The following is a 26,385-nucleotide window of genomic DNA, read 5'->3' as shown; positions in this document are numbered from 1 at the left end:
GTGGTCTGGAAAGACTCCATGAAAGCTTAAGCTAGGTCTAAGAGGATGGGTAAGATTTGCAGTCATTGAGAGAGGTAAGCTTCCCAAACTGAAGCAGTAATGAGAGCAGAAGTTTGGACAAGGGGAAGCCTTTCTTCACTCTGCACATCTCAATGCATATGCTGCCTCTTTAGGAAGCTAGTATCTTTATTCTCAGTGTTCCATAGAAGCTGCTCACATTTCCTCACTGCTTATGGTAAAAGCAGAGACTGTTATGGCCTCAGCTCATAGAGAAGGAAAGAGAGAAGGAGGTAATGCAGGAGATGGATGTGTGGCTCAGTTACAATGTAGTCCCCGCCTGATCCCACAGGGAGCTCTGCAGTATGAGTAGCACCGAGAGTTGATCCCACCTCTAGGCAAGCAGTGCATCCTTTTATGTACCCGGGTCAGTCAGTTATTGACAACAGGCTGATTTTGAGAGGGCCCCATCCCTTGAGCAAAAGAACTTCCATTTGGCTGGAGGCAGTTCTCTTAGAGAGGGGCCAGCTGTGACCATGAGCTACTAACACACCCAGCAGCTGGGGGATGGGTGTTCTTGCCTGCTAAGGTGGATCTGATCAAGGGACGACTAAGAAATCTGCTTAGTTACCCTATGATAAGTATCTACTTTCCCACCCTTCTGCTTTGGCCCCATTTGGTATCATGCTATTGTATCACTGCCCCCATCTGCTGGGCCACTGATACTGCTTTTGCTGGCACTGTCACTTTAAAATTGATCCTGATCTTTTGGTCACTGCTGTGTTTCCTGGTCGTTGGCAATCTAGCCGCTTCTTCTGGGTACCACCATTTATTGCCATGGGATGTCAACTCCTGCTGCTGATTCTGTCAAGTTCAGGTTCTATTCAAGGTCAAAGCTTGGAAGAGATCCCCTTGCAGTCTGTTACAGTGTATTTGTTAATTGGGTACCCAAAGCAGAGAAGATTGTACCCTAATGTTTTCAAGAGTTAACAGTAGAGCCACTCTTTTGCTTACTCTAATAGTCACCCAAGCATTACCCAGACTTCCTTATTCTCTAATGACTAACATTCTGTTATTGAAACACTATAATCTTCCCAACTTTCTGCTCCCTTAGGATGAGTCCTCTCCTCACTGGTCTCTCAATCCCTCTTGCAAGTGGACATTTGGTAGGTCATTGCCACTAAAGCTCCGGCGTACCCAGACATATCCAAATTACAGTGGTGGCAGAATCATGTCCTCAGCTACATATGCAAAACTCAGATTAAGACTAAATTATTTGGAGAGTTGAAATTGGAGTTAACTCACTATGCAGCGATTATTATGGGGAAAAACACTGTGTTAAGTTCTGTTCTGACCCCCATGATAGGGACTTCTAGTGTTTGCAACAATGTGTGGACCTCCTATCCTTCTAGGCAAATGGAAAGCCAATGAACTGTGAGTGGAATGACTTCTGGGATGAGGCATTCGATTCCCAGTGTCGTTTCTGGGCTGAAGCATTTAATTATACGTGTGAGTTCCTCTTGTGCTTCCACGGCCTGCTGCAGCAAGTATGGAGGAGGGTTTGGGTGCAGATAGTGAAGCAGTGGTTGAAGCCGTCTCCATCATCATACTCAGAGTGGGCATTGCATAAATGAGAAACATGAGGAATAGTTTTTCTTGAGTTAAGCCATTGAGATTTGAGTATTGTTTGTCAGTACAGCATAAACTTAGCCTGTCCTCACTAATAAGAACAACCACTTTTATTCCCCTCTCATTCCCCATTTAGCTGAAAAATATGGTCTCCATAATGAAGGAGATTTTGGTGAAGACTACAAGTTAGAAAACTTCACACTCGTAAATTTTTCTTGCAACTCCATTACTCCTTTTCCTCCCCTCTTCTGTCACCTGGTATGTTATTAAGAAATCTTTGTGTTTGAGTAGAATGGTTTTGTAAAAAAAATACTGAACATAAGTAGATTCCAGGTGGTTAATCTATCACAGTTATTAAGATAAGCCAGATATCTGAGTTACAAAATGAGTGGTCTGTATAATTTAAGAAGTCAGTAATCAGGTCAGTTGCGTAGCTCTAGAAAGCCGAACCTTTCAAACTCTGCATATCCTCTTATTTTTATTTTTTTTTGGATGAAGTTGGTCAGAAGTATGTCTTTAATCAATGTGTTCATTTTGGGGAATCTGATAACTAATACTAATACTCTATATATAGATTATAAAATATGTTTCCTCACTGGAATCCCTCAAAATAAATAAATCTCAAAAATACCTTTATTTACACTCTGTACTTGGTGAATTGAATTAAAAAAAAAGAGAATCTGGCACATTCACATCACAATGTAAACTTTGCTTTTGAAATATTATTACAGCCAAGATATTAAATATTTTAAGAAAAACCACTCTGAATGCGTGGTATGTGTGATGTGGCAAATCATATTTATCTCAATACATCTATTATGTAGAAAATAATGAACCGATAGTAAAATTTACTTCTTGCAAATCCAATGACTAAAATCGGCAACTGTTTTATGTGTGTGGTCGATGTCTCTGCTGCTTTACTTTTTAACATTTTAGAAAACAAAGCTGGAGGCCTGCTTTTCAGAATCCCTAATTCCTTTGTTAGTTTTAAGAAGGGTTCTCATCAGGGCACGCTCTGCTTTTAGAATCAGCAACAGCAGTTCATGGCCTGTATCTCATGAGCATTATTTACTCGTGAAAGTTATCTGTAGTAAAAACAGTTCCTATAAGTAAATTAATATATTGCAAATTTATTAATGTGAAAAATTTAAACCGTAAAATATACCTGATGATTTAAGTGATGAAAGAGAGCTGATAAAAGCAGTGCTGAGAAAGAGGTGTGAGATCCCAGAGGCAAACAGAGTTTACATTGATGGCTGGGGAAGGGGGGGTGGTATTGGTTGGTTCTGAATATTTCTTCCCTACAGGTACTGTATGATGTCATACTGCAAATCGACCTTTCTATTACAAAGAGTGAAGACACTTCCTACAATCTTTCCACAGAAAGATATTTCAGTGTGATGGTAAACAAGTCTATTTGTTTAACACTAGTATTTAAACCGTCTGTTAAATGCTCTTTTATTTTAAAAATACTTAGAAAATGAAACATTCATTTTCATGACCATTAGTTACAGGATTTTAATATTTTTTGAAAAAATTATAACAGCAATAGCTATATATTTACTGAACATGAATTATATGTAAGGCAGTGTGTTCTACATGGATGATTTCATTTCATCCTCAAAACAATCCTTTAAATTAGATACTATTATTATTTCCATTTTACAAGTGCAAATGGGCTAAGTAACTTAATCAAGGTCATACATGTAGTCACTTATAATACACGAATTGACCAATATTTGTCTGGCCCTAGGGTTTCAGAAATGAGTAAAACATAGGCCCCGCTTCTGAGGAAATTTGTGGGAGAGGTAGACATGTAAATAGCTATTCATATGGTATGAAAAGAACTATATACTCGAATCAGGAGCCACGATTTGACACAGAGAAAATAACATGTGAGCTGAGAGTTAGATTTTATCAGAAGAAAGGGGAAGGTCATTCCAGACACCATAACCTTCACATCCAGAGACAGAGAGGCGTGAAAGGGCATGGGGGATGCTGGTGAGTGTGCACAGCTGGAATGGAATGTGTGGGGAGAAGAAAGAGAAACTCTTGTTACCCAACTGACAGAGCTAAGATAATGCAATTAATCTTTGATTTAAACGTTTACCATTTCCTTCCTTTTCTTCATTGCCTGTCTTCTTTATTCATTATGTGCTATTTCCACAAAATCTTTAGAGTGCTTATATTTTTTAAAAAAACATAAAATAGAATGAGATGAAAATATATGAGTGGTTGCTGTATAATAGACTCGGGGACTTGACAAGAAGAAATAGAAAAGAGACATGGTTCCATTATTTAGGCCAAAAGTGCTTTCTAAAATTAAATAGCAAATAGCGCCCCACACATCCTAGATGATCTAGGAAAAAAAAGAAAAAAGATATTGAGTTACACACATAATTTAAAATTCTAAGTTCTGAGTATTAAACCCACTCACGAGGTTGGAAAATCCCTAAGGTTATCTAGGACATTTGAATATACCACAACCCATGGGGAAACTCCTAAAGAAAAGTAAATTTATTTTAGAAGAACCAGGGTTTTCTGAGCTGATGTTTAAAGATGCTAATGTAATTTTTAAGGTTGAAAGTCTAACAGTTTACTTCAAAAGGCAGCGTGCTGTTATATAAAATTTGAAATAGAATACAAAATAAAATTCTAAGATTGTCCAGAACACATATGGCTACTCAGGAAGTCATGCATACAGTTACTGCTCACCAGAAAAGTAGAAAACATAAGGCATGAGATATGTTTTCACCCAAAGAACAGCAAAATAAGGCTGGAACAAACACTAATTTTGTCTAGCTTTTTCTAACAAGAGAAGAACCTACTGTAGAAGTAAAGGGGCCGAAGCATGAAAGATAATCATGTATAACACAAGAGGTAAAAGCCTGCAGGAAGAGTGCAAGTAAATGCTTGTCTCACTTGTTTATCATTTAAGAACGAAACCATTTAGGGAAATACGTTTGACATAATAGCATGTGATGGCAAAGGCTGATAAAATTACCATTTTATGCATGGAAATAATAATAATAAAAGACAGTGTGAGTCAGAGAAAAAGTTATGAATGCATGTATATATATGACACATAGAATTTATACAGAGGCCCTAATACCTAATAATTCAGGGAACACAATGGAGATGGAAAAAAGAAAAAGAGAGTGAAGGGGAAGTCAGGAAAGATGTAGCAGATGTGACTTTTTCCAAAACGGCTTCAACAGTGTTTCTCATCCTATATGTTCTTTGATGCTCCTCCCATCGAGAGATGGGGGTCTATGGTCCTACTTTAATTGGGGTGGGCCAGTGACTATGGTGAAAGAAATGCCACGTGACTTCCGAGACTAGGCCATAGAAGATGATGCAGTCTCAACATGGTTCTCTTGGGACACTCTGCGGTGGGACCCTGAGCTCTGCGGAAGATGTTTGAGGCTGCCACATTGTGAGGAAGCCCAGGCCTCATGAATATGCCACATGTAGATTATCTAACAGCTCCAGCCAAGGATCCTGCCAAACACCAGTATCAACCATTAGACATGTGAATAAGAGATGCTTCCAGACGATTCCCACTCCCAGCCTTCAAGTCCTTCCAGCCAAGGTCTCAGGCATCATGGAGCAGAGACAGCTGTTCCCACTGCTCCCTGTCTAAATCACTGATCCACAAATCCATGGTTGTAATAAAATGCATATTTTTAGCCCCTGAGTTTTGGAATAAATTTGTTATGCATCAATAATGACAAAAACTAGAGAGAATAGAAAATAACTTTCATTGTTAAAAGTACTGAGACTGAACATTCTTGTACTCAGCTCCTTGTTGACCTACACCTAGAAGTGGTATTGCTAGATCATGGAATCTCAACATCTTAAATTTAATTAATTGTTGCCACGCTCCCATCAGCAATGCATAAGAGTTACCATCAACACTTAGATTTATCATAACAGTAAAATTGATCTCTCTGACAAATATGAGAAAACATCTCAATATTACTATAATTTGTACAGCCATGTTTAGCGCAGCATGTTTTAATACAGTAAAATCTAAATGTCCTTAGGGGAACAAATAGATAATTTGCTCATTATTCATACAAGGGAATACTATAGAGCAATTACGATCAGTGAACTAGAACTATACATATTAATATGATTAATCCCAGAAACATAGCATTGGGAAAAAAGCAAATTGCAAGAGAATATATAGTATGATAATATCTCTATGCATTTAAAAATCCAAACAACATCTCTATGGTTTAATCATTCATAAAATCGATGGAGTGTCTGCCAGGTTGGCAGGCTCTGTTCTAGACACTGGGGATACAACACGGAAAGGAAAACATAAAGGTAAACATATAGATCTTGGCCTCCCAGAGTTTGCATGGTTGGTAGACACCATGCATATGAGTGTATAGTGAAAGAACGAAAATGTGCACAGCAGTGATACCAGCTTCCAATAGTGGTTCCTTCTGAGGAAGGACAAATGCAGAAGGGGTGGGTAAAGGGTAGGAAGTTAGAGTATAACTTTATGCTTTATTTCTTTAAAAAATGTGAAACAAACATGGTAAAATGTTAACATCTGTAAAACTTTGGTAGCAATTATGTAGTACCTTCTGTGCTTTTCAGTTTGAGAAGTTTCATCATTTACAATAAAAAAATATATCTATTGATAGACTACAACTCAGTGTCTGCTCTTCACCTATAGGGGGAATATCTGTCTTACTGATAAGTGGCACATGTGAATAAAAATTTAATGTTCAAAATTTATCAGTATAGCCAGGTCTAAAACTAAAAGAAAGCAGTGTAATATATTGGAAAGAGTTTAAATAAGCTTTGGACCCTCGTAAACCTGAATTAAAATTTTATTTTCTCCACTTCCTATTATCAGTAGCTGAGGTACTTGGCCTTCTGGAAGCCCACTTTCTTAATCTGAAGTTAGTCGTAATAAAATAAAGTGTAAACAGTCTGTTGTTTGAACCAGAGATAAAATAGAAAAAAAGCTAACCTTTTTGAATGCTGGTACATGTCAGGCACTGTTCTAAGTGCTTTACATGAATTAGCTGTGTGATTCCCAAACTGTGTACCAGGGGAACACAGCAGCTTGGAGGAATATTTCAAATGTTTAAGGGAAATATTATGGTACTCAGTATCTTTGGACAATGCTAGAACTTCTAGCTCAAGCTATTTCATATTTTAAGCCTTACATCACATAATATTCTCCGCGATTATGTTTTATCTTTGCTATACTGTTTTTCTTTTAAATTATGTGTGCTATATTTTCTAGTGGCTGCTATTGTAAGTTGCTAGGACATAAATACTTATTAAGTAGTCATTTAAACGGTATTATGAGGTATTTTGTGTGGGCTGGGGACTCAGTGAAAAGAATTACTGACACTTAGAGCTCTATGAACAAATAAGTTTTGGCTTCTTTGAAATAGCTCATTTAATCTTCATATCAACCAAAGGAGGTAAGTCCTAATCTTATCTCCATTTTACAGAAACTAAGACACAAAGAATTTTACTGTCTAGCTCAGACAGCTAAAGAGTATTATGCAGGATTTGAACCTAGTCAGACTGACTTCAAATCTCATACCTATAACTAGTACATGCTACCGTTTCTATGTATATAACTATGTAAATACAGTGTGATAGTATCAAATATCCTTCACCGAAGGGGACTGTCCTGAGGATAAATACAGTTTCAATCAGAATCTTAGAAGTATATAATTTCAAGCTAGAGCTTGAAGGGACTTTATATATTTTTGTACAGGGAGGAAACTAAAGTCCGGATGAGTCTCCAAGACAAGCACACCTGTCACTGGCAGAGGCAGTAGAAGAACTTCTCCTCTTCTCAGTTCTGATATAACTTTGTGAAACTGAAGAAATTCTGTTCAGAAGTGGCCAAGAAAAATAGGATATACTTAACTGTGCCACAGGAAGACAATAGAAAAAGACACACCCACATTTGGAGAGCAGTGGCATGGCAGGCATATTTGTAGTTGGTAAGAACCAATAGATTAAAAACCAGGTGTTTTTCCACTGAACTCAGGGGATTTACAATGCTTATTTCAAGCACTTACTAGAGCAACTACTCCCATTGGACAGTCAAGTAATTTTCACTAAAATGCTCTCATGTGAGCTCCATGCTTCCATAATCTGTGAAAAACTTCCTTCCGTTTTGCTCCCCAGCAGATGATGTAATACTCACTTCTTTTCTTGTCGACTGGCTTCCTCACCAGCTGGGAGCTCCTCCAAGGGCAGGGACCATGGCTGTGCCTCACTCAGTATTTCCAGTGTTAGTCAAGCATAGTGCCTAACATATAGTAGTTGCTCAAGAGGTGTTTGCTAAGTGAGTTTATAATGAATGCATTTTGGCAGAAAGCTATATATGAACTATGGTGTCATTTATTTAATCAGCTCAAATGCAAACTTGTCTCCAATAGGAAACGCCTGATTTGGACTTCACCTAAGTAAGAGATAAGTGTCTATTATGTTAAGCTGCTGAAATTATGGGGTTTATCTGTTACACAGGCTTCTGTTTCTCTAATACATCTGTTCACTGGCCTGTAATCACCTGCTGTTTTCCCCAAACCAAAACTTTATCAAGAGTCAGGCCTCTCTTTATACGTTCGAGCTCACTTGGAACCATCATGCAGATCCCCTCTGCTTTGGCCAGGTGATGAGATATACACACATCTTCTTAATGCTTGGAGAATTCACCATCATCATTCCCACCTCTTTGCTTTTATTCCTAATATTCATGTTGCTTGGAATGTTCATTATCTTACTTCTTACCTATCTACTTTCCTCATTATCTAGCTTAAGGTAATCACTGTGCTATACCTTTTGTGATACTTGTAGACCCATTGGCAGTCTTCCTCTGACACTTAAGAGCATGACAATGCTGGGCTGCACCATTTGGCTCATGACTATGCTGTCTTGCTTTATTCGTATTTGTTTCTTAGTCTAGACTCCCCAAGTTGATTCCAAGCTCCTTGAGGACAGGCATCAGTCCTCAAGGAGCATCACCATGTCTAACATGGTCCTAAACAAATGTTAGTCATTCAGTATTTCATGATTCACTCACTCCATTGATAGCAGCCTCACATATTGTTTAATTTCAATCTCCGTGCCTTCAGGTGTACTTAAACTACAGAGTTTTCCACACGGTTATGTCAAAGTTTAGACTATTTTCACATTCTTTGCTCTCAAGCCAGTGCAGGAACACATTCACTCTTCTTTGAATAAAACCGAGTCATCTTCATGGTGCAGATCTCAGAGAAGAAGGAAAGTATCAGAGATGTGAATGAAGATGGTGGCTAAGAAGGGATAAGAGAATTGTTCCCTTCCTGCTGTTTTCTCAGCCAGCAAGGCATCCCTTAAGAAGTGTGCAGATCATTAAAAAGTAGGAATTTGTGTGAGTTAAGAATAAAGATAGATACTTTAAACTAGCTTCATTATAGCAATTGTAGTAAGGATTTTTGTTAAATCTTCAGAGGAATGTAAATCACTTTTAAAAACTGTTGGAAAAAAATGTTGGAGGAGTTTAGTTGAAAGTCAGTTGTATGCGTGAAGAATATTGACATCACAAAATACCTTCAATAAAATTGATACTGATGACTTTTGTTGTCACTTCCCAACCACCTCTAAATATTCCAGTTATTTTACAATTTTATTTTAAACGTTTTAATGTTTGCTTTCAAAAATATGAGTCTTTCCCAGTTACGCTCACTATATCAAGTTCAATCAAGAAGTTATTAAGCTTCTGGAATAGGCCTAAACTATGAAAAATTGAACAACAGCTAAAAGAAATTGAGAGTCCTGTAGGCATTTTGCCTTAAAGTAAAAGATGGCGTCTAGCTTGGGAAGAATGATGGTAATAGGGACACAAATAGGATACACAGAACAAATTTTTTTTTTTTTTTTTTTGCGGTGCGCGGGACTCTCACTGTTGTGGCCTCTCCCGCTGCGGAGCACAGGCTCCAGACGCGCAGGCTCAGCGGCCATGGCTCACAGGCCCAGCCGCTCCATGGCATGTGGGATCTTCCCAGACCGGGGCATGAACCCGTGTCCCCTGCATCGGCAGGCGGACTCTCAACCACTGCGCCACCAGGGAAGCCCCACAGAACAAATTTTAATGAGAAAAAAATAATTATTCCAGTTTCTGGAAAAATGGTTGTTATGGAATACTCACTGCAGATGTTTAACAGCAGTTAAAAGCACTGATTTTGCACACATTAAGAATTAGGAGTGAAGATGCCAATTTAATAGGCACCTGCATTCTGTTGAAGGTTTTGTAGGAGAGCAAAATTTGGCACCCCAAAATGTGTCGCTTTGTCATGAGGATTGTTTTAGGATGATTATTTTTATTTTTTTATTTTATTTTTGATTTTTGGCTGCATTGGGTCTTCACTGCTGCACACGGGCTGTCTCTAGTTGCAGCGAGCGGGAGCTACTCTTGGTTGCAGTGCACGGGCTTCTCATTGCGGTGGCTTCTCTTGTTGTGGAGCACAGGCTCTGGAGCACACAGGCTTCAGTAGTTGTGGCGCACGGACTCAGGAGTTGTGGCACACAGGCTTAGTTGCTCAGCGGCATGTGGGATCTTCCCGGACCAGGGATGGAACCTGCGTCCCCTGCATTGGCAGGCGGATTCTTGATCACTGTGCCACCAGGGCAGTCTCTAGGCTGATTATTTTTAAATCTCAAAAGACTCAGGAAGAACTTTCAAACTTCCTCATAACGTGCCTAAAAGAATTTAGATGAGGCCTATTCCAGGAAGGGATCTATCACCACAGATTACTACAGTATAATATGAACTATGTGTGGTAGACAAGGAGGAACCTAGCAGAGTCTGTTTGTTAAAATTCCTCTGTGTCCATTTGCTTCTCTATGGCCAGCAAACATTTGTTTACCAAACATTTGCTCTTTTCATCTTCCTGTGAGTTGCTTTCCTTCTGTTTGAAGTCCCAGACCCTTACCCCCTTCTCTTTAGCTCAGAATAGCAAATATGCCTTAATTGCCTGACTGTCCTTTGAGCCCCATATTCTGTGGAGTTCCCCATACGTAATTAAATTTGTTTTTCTCCTATTAATCTGTCTTACCTCATTTTAGTTATCTGACCAGCCAAAAGAACCAAGAGGGGAAGGGGAAATGTTTTTCATCACCCAACAGCATGTAGTGGATAAGTTGACTATGATTTTTCTCTCTCATTTTCTAACCTCTACCCAGCTCTGCACAACCAATTTCATCTTTTGAGATTTTATTTTTTCTCTTTCTAATATGCTTCATGACACTTTTGTGGCTGTGTGCCACATGAGGGGTTGAGGACAGGGAGAGAGGAAAGGAAGAGGTTTCAGTTTGTTGCTACTACTCCTCTAAGAATCAGAAACAACAGGGATTAAAAGGATGCCTGCTGAGGTGGTTGGAAATGACAAGCCCCCTGGTGAGTTGTTGTACAAACAGAAGCCTTTGGTAACATGAACCATGACCCCTTGTTAAATTGTGTCTGATGTTGACACCCTCTGCTGCTATGATTTTATTACAGCTAGCTCAAAATCCAGAATTCCTTTATGAACTATGTGAGAACCCACTAAAAGCATTCTCTGATGATACAGTCAGCTCCGCAAAGAACATCTGACCTTGAATCAAGTAATGCATGAGGGGGAAAATTTCTGGTATGTTGTTGAATGGACAAGAGTAACATGTTTCTCTCTGTAAATGCGCTTTAGATGACATTGAGTAGCTTTAGAGAGATTTATAACAAAATGGGATTGGTATGACAGTAGAATTCCATAACTCATCCTTTTATGTCTCTCAGTGGAGATCTTTATGTAGTCAAATGTCAGATTATAGGCTCAGCACAATAGTTTTTAAAACATGATCCTGTATGTCAGAGCCCCTCATCATTTAGAAAGATATCTTTGTTTTAATACTGCCTGATACAAATTTAATTTGCTTTGGTGATCAAGGGATGTAGTAAGTGTAGTTAACACTCCTTTGTGCTTGCATCACAAAACTTCCAATAGAAACCAGTCAACACAGATTTCATTAATGTTCTTAACACTGGGCAGAGAAGTTTAAATGAAAAGTATGAACATCTTTTCACAAATGCACATCTCTACTAGATTTGTTTATCTCTGAGTAGGCCCATGTGATGAAAACAGTATGTCATTGTGGGGTTTCCCAAGTGGAGGGCTGTAACTCTTTGCACAGAACAAGGAGTGTACTGTGCCATTGGGAGGTTTGGCCTTGCTGCATTGCCATTTATATAACTTTGATTATGGCATCTTCCATGTCAAAGTGTCAGGAGTTACTTCTTGCCGAAAAGAACTGTGGTTAGCTCAGAAACAAAGCAGGTTTTAATCCACATGCTTTTTATTTCTTTTACCCAGGCCCTATACTACTAATCATCCTCTCATGAAAAATTTCAACGTCTCAAGTTCGACATCTGTGCTTCAATCTATGACTCTTTAGTGAGTTCCTAAACTTGCTACAAAACCACAAAAACATAAATCCCAAACAGAATACAAACAAGTAAGCCTCAAACTTGTAAGAGCTGCTGGCCATCTATTTTAGGAGATTATGTTAAAATAAGGATTCTGAACTGTGAGTAAAATTCTTCATGTTTGATTTTGTATTGGTAATAGCATGATATAAGTACAAAGATGGTAATCCAAATTAGGGTGTCCAACTGCTGTTCTCTAACCCAAACTATGAATCTCTGTATGACACTTAACACACTGCAGACATTTGATAACAGTGATGGCTACTTTCATGTGTCAACTAGACTAAGGCTAAGGGATACTCAGATAGCTGGGTGTGTCTGTGAGTGTCTGTTCTGGAAGAGATAAACAATTGAATTGATAGGCTGAATAAAGAAGGTTTGCCCTCACCAATGTGGGTGGGCCTCATCCAGTCCACTGAGGGCCTGAATAGAACGTAAAGGTGGTGGAAGGGTATATTTGCTCTTTGCTTAAGCTTAGACATCCAGCTCCTCCTGCCGTCAGACGTCAGTGGTCCAGGTTCTCAGGTCTTTGGACTCGGACTGGGATTTATACCATTGGCTCCCCTGGTTCTCAGCCCCTTGGGTTTAGATTGGAACTATACCACTGGCTGTCCTGGGCCTCCAGCCTGCTGACAGCAGATTATGGGGCTTCTCAACCTCCATAATTGTGTGAGCCAATCACTCATAATAGATCTCTTTCTGTGTATCTCTATGTATATCCTATTGGTTCTATTTCTCTGGCTAATCCTTATACAATAACTTATTAAAATAGTATTCTAAGTTCTTACAGCCATAAGTATCTGTAATAACCAACTAGTAAGCTATTGCCCATTTAACTTTTATGTCAAATAAATGCATATTAGTATTAGAAGTCAAATAGAGACCTAGGTGGAATATTGGAAGGCACAAAGATTTTCTTTGAGTTTAAGACTCCATTTCACATCAAAAGTTGAGTGATGAAAAGTCTTTTCAGTAAATCTCCTGAAAGTTTTTCTTCTCACTCTTCTTTTCACCTGCGTAAGAGGACTGTGCTAATGACTAATATGGTGGTTAATGTGTAGCAGCTGAGAAACTGTTCTCAGCACACGATATATATTATCGAAGAAAGAAAATAACGTCCCCTTCCCCTCCAAGGAGGTGCCCACCTCCTTGTCCTTGTAGCCTTTGAATATGTAACTGAAATAGCTAAAGGGACTTTGCAGAGGCAATTACATTTAAGGATCTTGAAATGAGATTAACCAGGGTTATCCAGGTGGGATCAATCCAATCACTTGAATCCTTAAAAGTGGAGAAACTTCCCAGCCACGGTCAGAGTAAGATATGCCCAGAGAAGGAGAGTCAGAGAGATGCAAGTTGAGGATTCCCTCTGCCATCCCTGACTCTGAAAATAGAAAGAAGCCAGGAACCAAAGAATGTGAACGGACTACAGAAGCTGGAAACGAAAGGGAGTATTGGTGAGTTGAAATTGAATCAATAATTTCCGAATGTTAATATGTACAGCAAACTTATGTGTTACTTGTTTGAAATGCACATCTCCAGGCTCAATCTCAGGCATTCTGATTCATTATAGCTGGTCTAGGGCCCTAAATTCTGAAATGTAAGTACATTTAGATGACCGTTGATCAAGATGAGCTCTAAAAGCCATTCTAACTTGATTTTATTAGAAGTAAGTTGTCATATTAAACATGTAATTTGTCTCATTTTCCATATTTATATTCCAGAATCAGGGAAAAGTTAACACACCGGCAAAATGGTACTTACTCTTGACTCCATTCAGGTTAGCCTGGCTGAAGGTCCATCTCTAGAAAATTAACCTCAATTTTTGAAAACTGAACCAGAGCACATGACCAGAAAGCTCAGGAATGTCCTTTCAGAACATCTATCACACATATTTATTTGTTTAATGTGTGTTTTCCATGCTAGACTATAAACTGCATTGAGGCAGACAACGTGGGTACCTTATTCACATCAGTAGCTCTACCAGCCGGCAAAATGCCAGACATTTTGAATCAAAAAATACTTTCTTTTCAGGGAGATGGAAAATGCACGAGTGTTGTTGGTGGAAGGAGAGATGCAGGGCAGGGATAAATGGAATAAATATTTAAGAATTAAAATGAGCAGATTTACGAACCCTATGGGGGATTACAGCAGCTTAGGTTGTTGGTTGGAGATATCTTCATCAAGGAAAAAACACATTTGTGGAATATTAGTTTTGGAGACCATATGTTTGAAATATCTACGGGAGAAAATAACCAGGGAATATCAACAGATATAGTTGACTTTACAACTCTCAGGTGTGATTAAACAGAATAATGGCCCCAAAGATGCCTGTGTTCTCATTCTCAGAACCTGTGAAGGTTATTTTCCATGGCAAAAGGGGCTAGGCATGTGTGATTGAAGTTGAGAATCTAAAATGGTGAGGGTAGGGCTTCCCTGGTGGCGCAGTGGTTGAGAGTCCGCCTGCCGATGTACGGGACATGGGTTTGTGCTCCCGTCCGGGAAGATCCCACATGCCGCGGAGCGGCTGGGCCCGTGAGCCATGGCCGCTGAGCCTGCGCGTCCGGAGCCTGTGCTCCGCAACGGGAGAGGCCACAACAGTGAGAGGCCTGCGTACCGCCAAAAAAAAAAATAATGATAAAATAAAATGGTGAGGGTAGCCTGGATTACCCAGGTGGGCCCAATCTAATCACATGCATTCTTTAAAAACAAAGAGTGTTTCCCAGCTGCCGAGAATCAGATGGTGGCATGAGAAAGACATGACTTACTGTTGCTGGCTTTGATGACGGAGAAAGGTAGCCATGTGCAAGGAACGCAGGCAGCCCCTAGAAACTAGAAAAGGCAAGGAAATGGATTCTGTCACAGAACCTCTAGAAGGAACTCAGGCCTGCCAGCACCTTGACTGTAGCCTAGTGAATCTGATTTTGGACTTCTGACCTCCCAAACTGTAAGAGAATAAGTTCATGTTGTTTTAAGCCACAAAGTTTGTTGTAATTTTTACAACAGCAATAGAAAATGAATATACTAATGAACCTCTTCCACCTAACAGAACAAAAGAAGTTTATTACTTAAAGACAAAACTCTCTTGGGCCACACTCTCTGGAGTCAGGAAAGGAGTAACTTTTCCCCCTCCATTCTCTTTCATTTTGAGAGACATTTGCTTGGATGTTGATTTCTGATCTGGTTTTCACTGACACATGCTTGTAAAGCAACTAAGGAAACTGTCAGGGCGAGGCATGTTGTAGCCCACAACAGAAGGTAGGACACCAACTCTGCCAATCACAGGGTCCATGCCAAACTACTTGAAAGAAAAATTCACATTCTGTGCCCTAGTTCGCATCCTCTACATCTACCAGTTTGGGTTTTCTCTATCACTTGTGAAACGCTGAGGCCTTCCTGAGAACCACAGGGAAGCTATGCCTCCAGGTGGAGTCTGGCCCTTTCGGATGTATAAGCATGGCTGTGTTTAGAAGCAACAGCAGAAATTGTACATGTGTCTCTTCCATCATCTCTGATTCTTCTTGTTCAGTGTTAGAGTCCAGTCTCATCAGAAGAGAACCAGAAAAGGGCCTGTCTGGCCATCTTGACAGAGAGCCAGAAGGAGAATGTCTTCCAAGACCAGTAATGTTAGCTGTGATGGTCACCAGCTGAGAACAGCTGTTTCCAGTGAAATGACTTAATATTTTTCTCATTAGCCTGGGGTTATGGGCTTTTGGGCAGAAGACCATTTCATTACATATCGAGGAGAATACATATTATCAGCATGTTTTAGGGCTGCTGTTGCTGCCCTTAATCACACAGCTGAGGTAGTGCTTGTCAGTTTTCTCCACTGTAACCTTACTCCTTTTCCCTCTTTCCATACCGTAGTTTTTGGAAGTCACCATGCACAACCCGTGCATAAGGAGTGGGGAGTTACATTCTATCTCCTGGAATACGCAATATCTACATTAAGTTATTCTTGTATACACACTTGTCTATTTGCCATTTATTTATTGAATAATTTACTTATAGCAGTATGGACTCATAAGTATTTATACTTTAGTTTATAAGCCAATACTACTTTATTTTGTTGTTCTGGTTTTTTAAATTTTTATTTTATGTAGGAGCATAGTTGATTAACAATGTTGTGTTAGTTTCAGGTGTACAGCAAAGTGATTCAGTTATACACATATATGTATCTATTCTTTTTCAACTTCTTTTCCCATTTAGGTTATTACAGGATTTCGAACAGAGTTCCCTGTGCTATATAGTTGGTCCTTGTTGGTTATCTATTTTAAATATAGCGGTGTGTACATGTCAATCCCAAACTCCCAATCTATCCCTCCTCTCTGCCCTTCCCTGCTGGTAACCATAAACTCATTCTCTAAGTCTGTGAGTGTGTTTCTCTTTTGTAAATAACATTTGTATTGGTTTTTTTTTTTTTTTTTTTTTAGATTCTGCTTGTAAGCGATATCATGTGATACTTGTCTTTCTCTGTCTGACTTATTTCACTTAGTATGACCATCTCCAGGTCCATCCATGTTGCTGCAAATGGCATTATTTCATTCTTTTTAATGGCTGAGTAATATTCCATTGCAGTACTATATTTTGTTGCTAAAATTGTTCTAACTTTGGCCTTTGGGAGTTGTTTCAGTTCATGCCTGTGTCCCCTTCACCCACTATATTACTGTGTGCTTTGTCTGTTTTATTTTTCCCTGTTTTTGTTTTGAGTCTTCCTTGCTTTCTGGCACTACAAGGTGTTCCAGATTCATCTTGCACATTTCCAGCTCCACTCCTAGAATGTGTGTGTGTGTGTGTGTGTGTGTGTTTTCCCCAAGAAATTCTGGTTACTCTTACTGGTGAACGGTATTACAAGACAGGATCTGAGTGTTAGATGAGCTCATCGCTTCTACTCAGCTGGCAAAGTAAAGAAGTGCGTGTACTAATTTGAGTATACATACATGCCTGTAACTTTTTTATATGTAATCATATTTTTTATATTAAGCTGAAAATAAATTCACATGGCTGTCTCCAACTCTAATCCATTACGACATGCAGCTTTGTCTTCCTCCCCTTGCTTACTTGTAACCTCCTACTCCAACAGTGAGGGAACTGGCTCCCATCATCCATATCAATTTAAGTAATTGTTCAGTTCCAGTATACGCGTAGAGTGGTTTCAGAGCTTTTAACACATATCCCCATGAGAAACAACTTTATGAACTAGAATACAGTGCTTATGTACAGTTGCTTTTTTTTTAACATCTTTATTGCCGTATAATTGCTTTACAATGGTGTGTTAGTTTCTGCTGTATAACAAAGTGAATCAGCTATACATATACATATATCCCCATATCTCCTCCCTCTTATGTCTCCCTCCCACCCTCCCTATCCCACCACTCTAGGTGGTCACAAAGCACCGAGCTGATCTCCCTGTGCTATGTGGCTGCTTCCCACTAGCTATTTTACATTTGGTAGTATATATATGTCCATGCCACTGTCACTTCATCCCAGCTTCCCCTTCCCCATGTCCTCAGGTCTATTCTCTACGTCTGTGTCTTTATTCCTGTCCTGCCCCTAGGTTCTTCAGAACCATTTTTTTTTTTAGATTCCATATATATGTGTTAGCATACGGTATTTGTTTTTGTCTTTCTGACTTACTTCACTTGTACAGTTCCTTTTGACTTTAATCTTAGTGATCTTATTTATTTCCCAAGTTACTTATGTTAACACCTTTTCTTCCAACTCTGTTTAGTGAGGTCATTTAATCCATTTGTAATACTGTTGGATTTTTTTTGTTACATTCTGCATTTGATCTTAAGATTCCATAACTTCTCGAATGACTTTTATTTTTTAATTTAAGAACAGTTGACTTACAATATTATATTACTTTCAGGTGTACAGCATAATGATTTGATATTTTTAGATTACATACCTATGCTGTACATTACATCTCTGTGATTTATTTTGTAACTGGTAGTTTGTAGCTCTTATTTCCCTTCACCTGTTTTGCCCATCCTCTTACACCCCTCCCCTGTAGTAACCACCCGTTTGGTTTCTGTATCTGGGTTCGTTTATCTAATTTTGTTTGTTAGTTTGTTTTGGTTTTTAGATTCTACATATAAATGATATCATGCAGTATTTGTCTTTCTCTGTCTGACTGAATTCATTAAGCATAATACTCTATGGGTCCATCTGTGTTGTCACAAATGGCAAGATTTTATCCTTTTTATGGCTGAGTAATATTATGTTGTGGATATATATACCCCATCTTCTTAGCCATTCATCTATCAGTGGGTACTCAAGTTGCTTCCATATCTTGTCTATTGGAAACAATACTGCAATGAACAGAAGTGTGCATGTATCCTTTCTAATTACTGTTCTCATCTTGTTGAGATATATACCCAGGAGTGGAATTGCTGGATCGTAGGTTCTACTTTTAATTTTTCAAGTAAACTTTATGCTGTTTTTCATAGTAGCTTTACCAATTTGCTTTCCCATCAACAGTGTACTAGGGTTCCCTTTTCATACCTTCACCAATACTTGTTATTTGTTCTCTTTTTGAGGAGAGCCGTTCTGACAGGTGTGAAGAGATACCTCTTTGTGGTTTTGATTTGCATTACCCAGATGATTAGTGATGTCGAGCATCTTTTCATGTGCCTGTTGGCCATCTGTATGTTATCTTTGGAAAAACGTTTATTTAGGTCCTCTGCCCATTTTTTAATTGGATCTTTTTAAAAATATTGAGTAACATGAGTTCCTTAAATATTTTAGACATTAACCCGTTATCAGACATATCACTTGGAAATATCTTCTCCCATTCAGTAGACTGCCTTTTTGTTTTGTTGATCATTCCCTTTGCTGTGCAAAAGCTTTTTAGTTTGATGTCTCATTTGTTTATATTTGATTTTATTTCCCTTGCCTGAGGATATATATCCAAAAACACATTGCTAAGACATGTCAAAGAACTTACTACCTCGGTTTTCTTCTAGGATTTTTATGATTTCAGGTCTTATTTTTAAGTCTTTAATCCATTTTGAGTTTATTTTTTACATGTGGTATGAGAAAGTAGTGCAGTTTGATTCTTTTGCATGTTGCTGTCCAGTTTTTTCAACACCGCTTACTGAAGAGACTGTCTTTTCCCCTTTGTGTACCCTTGCCTCCTTTGTCATAGAATAATTGGCCATATGTGCATAGGCTTACTTCTGGACTCTATTCTGTTCCATTGATCTCTGTGTCTGTTTTTAAGCCAGCACCACACTGTTTTGATTTGAAGTCAAGAAGCATGATACCTCCAGCTTTGTTATTCTTTCTCAAGATTGTTTTGGCTATTTAGGATTTTTTTTGTGGTTCCATACAAACTTTAAGATTATTTGTTCTAGTTCTATGCAAAATGCTACTGGTATTTTGGTAAGGATTGCATTGAATCTGTAGATTCCTCTGTGTAGTATGGATATTTTAACATTTATTTTTCCAATCCATGAATACAGTTTATGTTTCCATTTATTTGCTTTGATTTCAGTTTCTTTCATCAGTGTCTTATAGGTTTCATAGTGCAGGTGTCCCACCTCTTTGCTTAAATTATTTCTAGGTATTTTATTCTTTTTGATTTGATTGTAAATGGGATTGTTTCCTTAATTTACTTCTGAGAGTTCATTAATAGGGTAATAGAAATGCAACAGAACTGTGCATATTAATTTTGCATCTTACAACTTTACTGAACTTGTTTATTCTAATAGTTTTTTAGTGGAATCTTATGGTTTCCTATACAGAGGATCATGTCGGCTGCAGACAGAAATAATTGTACCTAGTCCTTTCTGATTTGGATGCTTTGACTTTTTGCCTAATCGTTCTGGCTAGGACTTGCAGTGCTATGTTGAAAAGAAGTAGCAAGAGTGGGCACCTTGTCTTGTTCATGATCTTAGAGGAAAGCTTTCAGCTCTTCACTGTTGAGTATGCTGTGGGCTTGTCATACATGGCCTTCTTTATGCTGAGGTACATACTTTTTATTACTAGTTCGTTGAGTTTTTTATCATGAAGGGGTCAAATGGTTTTTCTACTTCTGTGTTTTTCCACTTTCGGACTTACTTCACTCTGTATGACAGTCTCTAGGTCCATCCACGTTTCTACAGATGACCCAGTTTCATTCCTATTTAGGGCTGAGTCGTATTCCATTGTATATATGTACCACAACTTCTTTATTCATTCGTCTGTCGATGGGCATTTAGGTTGCTTCCATGACTTGGCTATCATAAATAGTGCTGCAGTGAACATTGGGGTGCATGTGTCTTTTTGAATTATGGTTTTCTCTGGGTATATACCCAGCAGTGGGATTGCTGGGTCATATGGTAATTTTATTTTTAATTTTTTAAGGAACTTCCATACTGTTCCCCATAGTGGCTGTATCAATTTACATTCCCACTAACAGTGCAAGAGGGTTCCCTTTTCTCCACACCCTCTCCAGCTTTTTTTGTTGGTAGATTTTTTGATGATGCCCATTCTAATGGGTGTGAGGAGATACCTCATTGTACTTTTGATTTGCATTTCTCTACTAATTAGTGATGTTGAGCAGCTTTTCATGTGCTTCTTGGCCATCTGTATGTCTTCTTTGGAGAAATGACTATTTAGGTCTTCTGCCCACTTTTTGATTGGGTTGTTTGTTTTTTTAATATTGACCTGCATGAGCTGTTTATATATTTTGGAGATTAATCCTTTGTCCATTGCTTTGTTCTCAAATATTTTCTCCAATTCTGAGGGTTGTCTTTTCATCTTGTTTATAGTTTCCTTTGCTGTGCAAAAGCTTTTAAGTTTCATTAGGTCCTATTTGTTTATTTTTGTTTTTATTTCCATTACTCTAGGAGGTGGGTCAAAAAGGATCTTGCTGTGATTTACGTCAAAGAGTGTTCTTCCTATGTTTTCCTGGAAGAGTTTTATAGTGTCTGCTCTTACATTTACGTCTCTAATCCATTTTGAGTTTATTTTTTACATGTAGCTGTCCAGTTGTCCCAGCACCACTTATTGAAGAAACTCTTTTCTCCATTGTATATCCTTGCCTCCTTTGTCATAGATTAGTTGACCATTGGTGCATGGGTTTATCTCTGGGCTTTCTATCCTGTTCCATTGATCTATATTTCTGTTTTTGTGCCAGTACCATACTGTCTTGATGACTGTAGCTTTGTAGTATAGTGTGAAGTAAAGGAGTCTGATTCCTCCAGCTCCATTTTTTTTCCCTCAAGACTGCTTTGGCTATTTGGGGTCTTTTGTGTCTCCATACAAATTTTAAGATTTTTTGTTCTAGTTCTGTAAAAAAAAAAAAAAAAATGCATTGTTAATTTGAAAGGGATTGCATTGAATCTGTAGATTGCTTTGGTTAGTGTAGTCATTTTCATAATATTGATTTTTCCAATCCAAGAACATCGTATATATCTCCATCTGTTTGTGTCATCTTTGATTTCTTTCATCAGTGTCTTATAGTTTTCTGCATACAGGTCTTTTACCTCCTTAGGTGGGTTTATTCCTAGGTATTTTATTATTTTTGTTGCAATGGTGAATGGGAGTGTTTCCTTAATTTCTCTTTCTGATCTTCTGTTGTTAGTGTATAGGAATGCAAGAGATTTCTGTGCATTAATTTTGAATCCTGCAACCAAATTCATTGATTAGCTCTAGTAGTTTTCTGGTGGCATCTTTAGGATTCTCTCTATATAGTATCATGTCATCTGCAAACAGTGACAGTTTTACTTCTTCTTTTCCAATTTGTATTCCTTTTATTTCTTTTTCTTCTCTAATTGCCAAGGCTAGGACTTCCAAAATGATGTTGAATAATAGTGGCAAGAGTGGACATCCTGGTCTTGTTCCTGATCTTAGAGGAAATGCTTTCACTTTTTCACTATTGAGAATGATGTTTGCTGTGCGTTTGTCATACATGGCCTTTTTTATGTTGAGGTAAGTTCCCTCTATGCCTACTTTCTGGAGCATTTTTATCATAAATCGGTGTTCAATTTTGTCAGAAGATTTTTCTGCATCTATTGAGATGATCATATGGGTTTTATTCTTCAGTTTGTTAATATGGTGTATCACATTGATTTGCGTATATTGAAGAATCCTTGCACCCCGGGATAAATCCCACTTGATCATGGTGTATGATCCTTTTAATGTGTTGGGTTCTGTTTGATAGTATTTTGTTGAGGATTTTTGCATCTATATTCATCAGTGATATTGGTCTGTAATTTTCTTTTTTTGTAGTATCTTTGTCTAGTTTTGGTATCAGGGTGATGGTGGCCTTGTGGAATGAGTTTGCAAGTGTTCCTTCCTCTGCAGTTTTTTGGAAGAATTTGAAAAGGATGGGTGTTAGCTCTTCTCTAAATGTTTGATAGAATTCACCTGTGAAGCCCTCTGGTCCTGGACTTCTGTTTGTTGGAAGATTTTTAATCACAGTTTCAATTTCATTATTTGTGATTTTTCTGTTTATGTTCTCTGTTTCTTCCTGGTTCAGTCTTAGAAGGTTATACCTTTCTAAGAATTTGTCCATTTCTTCCAGGTTGTCCATTTTATTGGCATATAATTGGTTGTAGGAATCTCTCAAGACCCTTTGTATTTCTGTAGTGTCAGTTGTTACTTCTCCTATTCATTTCTAATTCTTTTGATTTGAGCCTTTTCCCTTTTTTTTCTTGATGAGTGTGGCTAAGGGTTTATCAATTTTGTTTATCTTCTCAAAGAACAAGCTTTTAGTTTTATTGATCTTTGCTATTGTTCTCTTTGTTTCTATTTAATTTATTTCTGCTCTGATCTTAATGATTTCTTTCCTTCTACTAACTTTGGGTTTTGTTTGTTCATCTTTCTCTAGTTCCTTTAGGTGTGAAATTAGATTGTTTATTTGAGATTTTTCTTGTTTCTTGAGGTAAGCTTGTATTGCTATAAACTTCCCTCTTAGAACTGCTTTTGCTGCATCCCATAGGTTTTTGATCATTGTGTTTTTGTTATAATTTATTTCTAGGTATTTTTTGATTTCTTCAGTGATCTCTTGGTTATCTAGTAATGTATTGTTTAGCCTCCATGTGTTTGTGGTTTTTATATTTTTTCCCATGCAGTTTATTTCTAATCTCATGATGTGGTCAGAAAAAATGCTTGATATGATTGCAGTTTTCTTAAATTTACTGAGGCTTGATTTATAACCCAAGATGTGATCTATCCTGGAGAATGTTCCATGTGCACTTCAGAAGAAAGTTGTAATCTCTTTTTGGGTGGAATGTTTTATAAATATCAATTAAATCTATCTGGTCTTCCTCTTAGGAAGGTCCAAAGGAAGGAGCTGTTTCAGTGATGAGGTAAGAAGCCAAAGTGCATTGGGTGAAAGAATAACACAAATATACATGGATTCTTGGTCTTACGAGATGTTAAAATCAAGAGAGCAAATGAATAAAGCACTGATGTTGAATATAAAAAAAAAAAACTATCTGGTCTATTGTGTCATTTAAAGCTTCTGTTTCATTATTTTCATTTTGGATGATCTGTCCATTGGCGTAAATGAGGTGTTAAATTCCCCCATTATTGTGTTACTCTCAATTTCCTCTTTTATAGCTGTTAGCAGTTGCCTTATGTATTGAGGTGCACCTATGTTGGGTGCATATATATTTGTAATTGTTAGATCTTCTTCTTGGATTGATCCCTGATCACAGTGTAGTGTCCTTGCTTGTCTGTTGTATAATTCTTTATTTTAAAGTCTATTTTATCTGATATAAGTATTACTACTCCAGCTTTCTTTTGATTTCCATTTGCATGGAATATCTTTTTCCATCCCCTCACTTTCAGTCTGTATGTGTCCCTCGGTCAGAAGGCTGTCTCTTGTAGACAGCATATATAAGGGTCTTGTTTTTGTATCCATTCAGCCAGCCTGTGTCCTTTGGTTGGAGCATTTAATCCATTCACATTTAAGGTAATTATTGATATGTATGTTCCTATTACCATTTTATTAATTGTTTTGGGCTTGTTTTTGTAGGTCCTTTTCTTCTCTTGTGTTTCCCACTTAGAGAAGTCCCTTTAGCATTTGTTGTAGAGCTGGTTTGGTGGTGCTGAATTCTCTTAGCTTTTGCTTGTCTGTAAAGCTTTTGATTTCTCCATCGAATCTGAATGAGATCCTTTCCGGGTAGAGTAATCTTAGTTGTAGATTCTTCCCTTTCATCACTTTAAGTATATCATGCCACTCCCTTCTGGCTTACAGAGTTTCTGCTGAGCAATCAGCTGTTAACCTTATGGGAGTTCCCTTGTATGTTATTTTCATTTTTCCTTTGTTGCTTTTAATAATTTTTCTTTGTCTTTAATTTTTGTCAGTTTGATTAGTATGTGTCTTGGCGTGTTTCTCCTTGGGTTTATCCTGCCTGGGACTCTCTGTGACTCCTGGACTTGGATGATGATTTCCTTTCCCATGTTAGGGAAGTTTTTGTCTATAATCTCTTCAAATATTTTCTCAGGTCCTTTCTCTATCTCTTGTCCTTCTGGGACCCCTATAATGTGAATGTTGTTGTGTTTAATATTGTCCCAGAGGTCTCTTAGGCTGTCTTCATTTCTTTTCATTCTTTTTTCTTTATTCTATTCCACGGCAGTGATTTCCACTATTCTGTCTTCCAGGTCACTTATCCGTTCTTCTGCCTCAGTTATTCTGCTATTAATTCCTTCTAGTGTATTTTTCATTGCAGTTATCATATTGTTCATCTCTGTTTGTTTGTTCTTTAATTCTTTTAGGTGTTTGTTCTTTAATTCTTCAAGGTCTTCATTAAACATTTCTTGCATCTTCTCGATCTTTGCCTCCATTCTGTTTCTGAGGTTCTCAATCACCTTCACTATCATTATTCTGAATTCTTTTTCTGGAGGGTTACCTATCTCTACTTCATTTAGTTGTTTTACTGGGGGTTTGTTCCTCCATCTGGTACATAGTCCTCTGCGTTTTCATTTTGTCTTTCTTTCTGTGAATGTGGTTTTCATTCCACAGGCTGCAGGATTGTAGTTCTTGCTCCTGCTGTCTCATTGTTGAGACTTCTTGCATGTCTTTTCCTCAAGACTCTCGGCCCCTAATTTTCTTTTCTTGTGATGTCTTTCTCTTGGTTTTTTGCAGGTAATGCTGGCTTCATAAAATGAGTTTAAAAGTTTTTCTTGCTCTTAAATTTTGGGGAAGAATTTGATAAAGACTGGTGTTAATCCAGCAACAAAATGAAAAGGCAACCTGTGGAATGGGAGAAAAAACATTTCCAAGCCAAATATCTGATAAAGAGTTAATATCCAAAATATGTAAGAAACTCATATGGCTCAATAGCAAAAAATAATAATAAAAATGGGCAAAGGAATTGAGCAGTCATTCACCTAACTTATATGAAAACTTTTATATACACAAATGCCTGTACATGAATCATTATAGCAGCTTTATTCATAGTTTTTAAACAGGAAGAAACCAAATGGCTTTCAATAGGTAAATGGCCAACAGGTATATGAAAAGATGCTCAACATCATTATCAGGGGAAATCAAAACTGTGAGATACCATCTCACATATGTTAGCTTTATTATTTAAAATCCAAAGGTAACAAATGTGATTGAGGTTGTGAAGAAATCGAAACACTTGTGTACTGTTGATAGGAACATAAAATGGTGCAGCAGCCATGGAAACAGTATGGAGATTCCTCAAAAAATTAAAACAGAACTACCATATGATCCAGCAATACCACTGCTGAATATTTACCCAAGTGAATTGAAATCAGGATCTCAAAGAGATATCTTCACTCACAGGTTCACTGCAGTACTATTCACAATAGCCAAGATATGGAAACAACAGCTGGTGTCCACTGATAGAAGAATGAGAAAGGAAGTGTGGTATTACATACAATAGAGTATTATTCAGCCTTTAAAACTGAGGAAACTGTGCCATTTGAGACAACAGAGATGAATGTGGAGAACATTATGCTAAGTGAAATAAACTAGTCACTGAAGGATGAATACTGTGTGATTTCATTTATATGAGGTACACGGTGCCAAGTTGGGACATTATTCCCCAAACTCCACAGCTGTTCACTCTTGGTGTAAAGAAATGTTCATTAATAAGGTTTTTTTAGGGTTTTTTTTTTGTTTGTTTTTTTTGCGGTATGCGGGCCTCTCACTGCTGTGGCCTCTCCCACTGCGGAGCACAGGCTCCGGAAGCGCAGGCTCAGCGGCCATGGCTCACGCGCCCAGCCGCTCCACGGCATGTGGGATCCTCCCGGACCGGGGCACAAACCCGTGTCCCCTGCATTGGCAGGTGGACTCTCAATCACTG

The sequence above is a fragment of the Stenella coeruleoalba genome, assembly GCF_951394435.1.
Source record: "Stenella coeruleoalba genome assembly, chromosome: 9".
Classification (NCBI taxonomy): Eukaryota; Metazoa; Chordata; class Mammalia; order Artiodactyla; family Delphinidae; genus Stenella; species Stenella coeruleoalba.
The sequence above is the reverse complement of the archived record's forward strand: the minus strand, read 5'-3'. Positions refer to the sequence as shown.